This window comes from Rana temporaria, chromosome 11 (assembly GCF_905171775.1).
Source record: "Rana temporaria chromosome 11, aRanTem1.1, whole genome shotgun sequence".
NCBI lineage: Eukaryota > Metazoa > Chordata > Amphibia > Anura > Ranidae > Rana > Rana temporaria.
In genome coordinates, this window is record NC_053499.1 from 67,421,000 (window position 1) to 67,428,082 (window position 7,083).

Below are 7,083 nucleotides of genomic sequence, written 5' to 3' on the forward strand. Positions count from 1 at the left end.
TGAGGTTATTGTTGGACATTGTTTTTGTATGTTTTGTTAAGAAAAATAAACCGATTTTGTTTCAAGAGTACCTCTAAGGGCCCATTCACACCTGAGCGTTTTGTAGCCTGAAGCATGAAGCTACAAAACGTTAGAGGGGGAAAAATCCATTAGGCCCCTTTCACATTGAGGTGTTTTTCATGCGGTACAGCACTAAAAATAGCGCTGCTATACTGCATGAAAAATCATGCCCCGTAGTGTTCAATGTGAAAGCCCGAAGGCTTTCACACTGAAGCGGTGCGCTAGCAGGAGCGCTCCAAAAGTCCTGCTAGCCGCATCTTTACTGCGGTATAGGAGCGGTGTGTTCACCGCTCCTATACCACGCCTTCCCATTTAAATCAATGGGAAACCGCGGTAATACCGCCAACAACGCTGGTGGTATTAACCCTTTTTCGGGCGCTAGCGGGGGTTAAAACCTCACCGCTAGCGCCCCGAATATTGCGGTAAATACGACGGTATAATGGCGCTACAAATAGTGTGGCTATACTGTCACCGCGGCTCCACGCCTCAATGTGAAAGAGGTCTTATTCTCAATGGAGATGGTTCACATCTTCACTCCAAAACGCCTGAAGCCGAACGCCTGAAGCTCAAACAGGTTCTGGACCCATTTTGTTGCTCGAATTGGGCTGATTTGGGCGTTATTTGAACGTTTGTATTCCCATAGAAACTAATGGAAACGCTTGATTCAAGCATCTAGTGCGACAACGAGCGTTTCTACGGGCGTTTGGCGCTTAAATATGCCTAAGTGAAATAGAATATTTACCCAGGAAGAAGATAAAAAAATCTAAAAACATAGCAACAAATGATGAAAGAGATGATAATTTTTCCTATTGGCTAAAATAAAAAATGTCGGAAAACGCTGTATGCAAACGCGCAAATACGCGCGAATACGCGTGACACAACACCGGACAAAATGCTCAAAAACTATACGCTCAGGTGTGAATGGGGCCTTAAGTGTTACGATGTGAAAACACCTACTAACATCCAAAGCATAATTTTTCCACACCTGTTACTTCTATCCAAAGTCTGACTTTATCTAAAAAACAATTGTTAATCTTGGCCTGAGTGTACTATAATTTAGCTTTGCCACATGGTGCTCACTGTGGTGCAAACAATTTGTTATTTCCATCCAAAGTCTGCCAAAGAGACATCAGAATTTATCCAAAAAAATCTCATCTTTTTCAGAGTGTACTAAATTGTGGCCTCTTCCTACAGAATGTCTCCCTAAGCCGATGTTTACAAAATAAAGAAATTGTGCAGAGAAAATCTATTTAAATGTATTTTTTTTCTTTATATATGTCAGTTTTTTGGCAGCAGGTTCTATATACACTTTTAAGGATGTGCCACTTTATAGACAGACTAAGGGGACCCCCAGGCACTATATTTAAAGGAATTTTTATTGTTTCACTTTAACCACTTGCCTACTGGGCACTTTTACCCTCTTCGTGTCCAGGCCAATTTTCAACTTTCAGCGCTGTCACACTTTGAATGACAATTGCACGGTCAGGCAACACTATACCCAATTTTTTTTTTTTTTTGCTAAATAAATGAATAAAGACTAAATTAATTAAAAAAAAATTGTTATAAAATTTTGCAAACAGGTAATTTTTCTCCTTCACTGATGTGTGCTGATGAGGCTGCACTGATAGGCTGCATAAGGCTGATAGACTGCACTGATGGGAACTAATGAGGTGGCACTGGTGGGCACTATTGAAGAGGCACCGATAGGTGGCACTGATGAACACTGATAAGTGGTACTGATGGGCCCTGGTAGATAGCACTGATGGGCACTGGTATGTGACAGTGATAGGGATATACTGATGGGCACTGATTGGCAGCACTGGTGGGCACTTATTGGCAGCACTGACATGCACTGTTGGGACTGCACTGATAACCAGGATACAGATAATCAGTTTTAGGGAAGCCAGTTATCGGCTCTCTGAGGAAAAGACTGTCAATAACAGCTTCTGTTGACATTCAAAATCATAATCAGCTGTGATTGAACACAGCTGATCAGGTGGCAGAGAGCTGTTGATTGGCTCTTTACCTCAATATGTGATCAGCAGCATCCTCTGGACACTGTGATCACAGAGCGAGCCACCTGCGCCCCGCGATCACGGGATGCTGCCTTCTGACAGCATACTAGAACTAGACGACCATGCTGCAGCCATCATTCGGCTATAGCGCAGTCTGAAAGTGGTTAATCATCATTAAAATCACTGCTTCTTTAAAAAAAAAAGAATTTGCATTGAAAAAAAAAATTAGCACTTTCGATTTTTCAAGTTTGCGTCCCATAGACTTTAATAGAGTTCACGGTCGGGGTCTGAACTTTTGCGATGTACAAGAGTTCTGTCAGCATGGATTTCAAGGCTGGGATTACAGGATGCTCTTAGTCTGTAATATCTTGGGCATAAATGACTAAGACATTTTTGATTAGTAGGTAAAACTCCAAAGAGTAGTGGAGTAAAGCATTGTCTATAAGAACAGTACTAGTTGAATGCTTAGGCCTAGAACCTGCCCATGGTCCAGGTGATCAAATATCTTTCAAAGAAAAATGCAGTCATGTGACTGCCAAAAAGGATTAAAGTATTTTTGGATTAAAAAAATTAAAGTATGTAAACTATTTGGATTTGGGCTATGGCATCATTGTATAAATTGATGTGAGTGAGTAACTTGTATAGCGCTACAAATGCGAACTAAATCGCCTCAAGGCTTCAAATATACTTCACTATGCTCAAGAAATCCTTGATACAGTAATTAAGTGCTCTTACACATGGACATGAACAATTCCATGTTTTTAGGCATTCAGGTTTCTCTTTTTTTACTGATCTGAATGGGGTATTTATTATTGTTAAAAAAGATTTTTATTGAAATCCAAGTAATAAATATATAACACCAATTACACAGTGAATATAATCAAGGAGGAATAAAACATAGCACTGTAATGCCGCATACAGGCGGTCGTTTTTTGTGATGAAAAAAAATGACGTTTTAAATCATTTAATAAAGCGACGTTTTTGAAACATCATTTTCAAAAACGACGTTGCCTACACACCATCGTTTTTTCACAATGCTCTAGCAAAGCGAGGTTATGTTTCACCACTTTTTTCCATTAAAGCTCGCATCATAACTAGCTTCTGGGCATGCGCGGGTTGAAAAACGTTGTTTTAAACAACGTTTTTTGCTACACATGGTCAATTTCTGTGAAGTAAAAAACGACGTTTTGAAAAACGACACAAAAAATTCAAGCATGTTTGAATTTTTTTGGGTCGTTTTTTTGAAGACATAAAACAACGTTTTTGCCCACACACGATCATTTTAAATGACGTTTTTTAAAACGTCATTTTTTTTCATCACAAAAAACGATCGTCTGTATGCGGCATAAGAACAGAATTGTTAAGGCTCGTACACACGGTCGGACATCCAACAAAATTTCCCTTGGATTTTTGACTTAATTGATTTGTCCGATCACACCCATAGCATACACACACTCGGACTTTTTCCTCAACCAACACGAACGTAGTGACGTTTTAACGTACGGCCACGCGATTCAAAGAGGAAGTTCAAGTTTCGTACGTCCCGCGTTGCGTTCCATCAGCTACTATATAGTTAGTTTACGTTTCGTGTGAGTGCTTTCCCGATTTCCATTTTCGTGCCTTTTTGCTCGTTACTTTGCGTGCGTTCGCTCGATAACGAGATGTTGCGGAATCCAGCGAGAGAACGGGCTATTTATGGTCTTGGAGTTCTGGCTATTGCTCAAGCCCGGACCAGGACCAGGAAGAGGAGGACTGTTTGGACCAAAAATTGGTTGCTTCATCGGGACCAATTTTCACATATGGCATTGCTGAGGGAGCTGCAGGAAAATAATCCGAATGATTTTCGGAACTATCTTCGGATGTCCGATGCCTGCTTCCAGCGTCTTCTAAACTTGCTGTCCCCATATATTAGCAAGAAGGACACCTGTATGAGGCCTGCTATTCCTGCAGAGCAACGGCTCATAGCCACTTTGCGATATTTGGCGACAGGGAGAAATCTACAGGACATAAAGTTTACTACTGGGATCTCTCCCCAGGCTCTGGGACACATAATTCCGGACACTTGCTGTGCCATTATTCAAGTCCTGCAGAAGGACTATATTCGGGTAAGTTTTTTTCTTTGTTTTCACATTTGATACACTTCATGATTTCTCCAAAATATTTTATTAGTACTTTGTCTTATTTGTATATATTATGTTATTGTCTACCCTCTGGTGTGACAGTCACAAAAACCCAAGTCGGTTGCAACCTGATCCTTCCTTGGTTCACCATATTGGTCCCATGGCAAAGGAGAGAGTTCTTACCACTTGCCAAGCTTTAAGCATTTAACATTATCTACACAAAATGTATTTAATCTGCCACCAGAGGGAGTCATGAAGCATATTATTTGCTCTGCTTCTTAATTGTTATTCCACAAATGTTTTGATATATTTTAGTGTTCTCTTGCCCCTATAATGTATGTTTTCAAAATGCTGATAATATTTTCTGCTCAAGTCTTAACTAATTTTTCTTTGCTTCACTCCACAGTTTCCTTCAAACCGTGAGGAATGGCAGGATGTTGCAGCCCAGTTTGCCAATCAGTGGAATTTTCCCAACTGTGGGGGTGCCATTGATGGCAAACATGTCCGAATTGTTCCTCCACCGGCCTCAGGCTCTTTTTTTTATAATTATAAGGGCTTTAACAGCATAGTTCTGCTTGCTATTGTTTCAGCAAATTATGAGTTTTTATATGTTGATGTCGGTATGAATGGTCGTCATTCTGATGGAGGTGTCATGGCTCATACCGAATTTTATCAGCGTCTTACGTCTGGCACCTTACATTTGCCACCTGCGCAGGACAACGTGGAGGGCCTCAACTTTGTATTTGTGGCAGATGAGGCGTTTGCTCTTGGGGAACATCTTTTGAAGCCCTTTCCAATGAGGAACCTCACTCGTGAGCAACGGATATATAACTACAGACTATCTCGTGCCAGAAGGGTGGTTGAAAACGCCTTTGGCATTTTGTCATGTCGTTTTAGGCTTTTTCTGACTGCCATTCACTTGGCGGAATACAAACTAAATCATGTTGTTTTGTGCTGCTGCATCCTCCATAATTTTCTACGGAGGAATGCTGCTAACTACATAGGTTCCGGGCATACTGATGACCCCTCAGGTGGACGTCCAGCTGAAGATGCAGTGATGCCAGCCCTGCAACAAACTCGACCTGCTGTCTCCTCCCAGAATGCCCGTCTGGTGCGGGAGCAATATATGGAGTATTTTGTGGGTAGAGGGGCAGTGTCTTGGCAGCAAGATGTCCTTTAGTTTTTTGTGAACCTTTAGGATGTTCCTTTTGAAAACATTAAATTTGTTTACAAGATGCTGTTATGTTTGTTTATTACTATTATTTTACTGATTAATGAAATGTTGCTGTGATTATCATTAAATATTTTAGAACAACCAAATGTTTAATTAGCCTTTCTAAAGTTACAAACAGCTATGTGTATTATTATTATGCCTTTTTGTTTCTGATACACACCTTTTCCATATGCAAATATACTGGTAGTAGTGATCAGATAAATAATAATCCACAAAATGTTTCAAAAAATATATTTGTTCAATCCTGCACAATCCAATGTCACTTTTTGGCAGTTTACAAAATCAAAAAACATTGTTAGTTCAGGAATAACACAATTGTGTATTTTTTGGGTAAAATGCTAAACATGCATCTTTTCAAACTCAGCCCTAGACATAGCAAACTTTTTTACATCAAAATTTTTCCTTTTTCAGCTTTCTTCACGCAACAAATAAAAAATTAGCAATGTAAATGTCTGTCCAGATGCACTTTTGTTCATTCTGTGTTCCATTTTTGGGTGTGGCAAAAATGCATGCACAGTGGTCTCCATGCGCCCCGTGGGTTGTGGTTGGCTGTAGCTCACAACATGTAGTTAGCCTTATCACCGGAAACGGACTACCATGTTGTGAGCTAGAGCCAACCGGAACCATAATGGAGTGCATGTCAAACCCTGTGCCTGCATCTTTGTCGCATACAAAAATGCACACCAAAATGAATGGAACTGCGTCTGATGTGAACTGACCCTTAGCACAGTCTTTACCAACTCTCCTTCTCCTGGTGCAATCCCAGGGTCAGAATGACAAGTTGTTCCACTTTTGGCCTCGATACATTGGGCATTTCTATATGTGCATTTTTGTATGATTTTAAGGTCAAGCCCTTAAAATATAACAAAATGACATTTGTAGGCACCAGGAGAAGAAGAGTGGATAAACACTCAGCTGAGACCCTGAAATCACACATAAAGATAGTCATTTTGTGGTAATGACCTACCATTAACACTTTTTTTTGGAGAAAAAACTCAGATTTTACAAAATGTGCGTAGTGCAAATAGAATTAGTGCAAATTCTTTCAATTATCACAAACTGAGCATGTGCAAACAAGGCTAATTACAAATATTTCCATGATAAAACCTTGAACACGAGGGAACATTTGTAATTATAAAACAACGATAGAAAAAAACTAAAATTTTGCTAACAGGTCGTAATAATCCCGGATTCGTCTCTGAACACCAGTGGCAGCCTCCTTGAGATTTTCCAGCTCTGTCATTGCCTGCAGCATATCAGCACTGATCCGACCAATAGTGCATCCTGGTAGTTGGTGGCCTTGGAAAAAGACAAAAATTTAGTATGTGTTTGATGGTGAAGTGACTGAGGCAATCCCAAAATAAACCAAAATGTTACAATGGGGTCTATTTTCTTGAAATACTTACCTAAACCTAGACACTCAATTAGTCCTAACAACCTTTTTCATCTTCATAATACACCTACACTACTAGTGAATGTACACACTACAGATAATACTCTGTAAATCTTGGGCCAGGTGCATATCCATGTGTCTTCAAATGCATCTACCTAAACACCACTGCCACCTCTCCCTTCTACATGCTCAAATTTTGAATACACTAAATAATTTGCTATTGTGGTGTAGGCGTGTGTGGTGTGGACCTAGAAAAAAAAA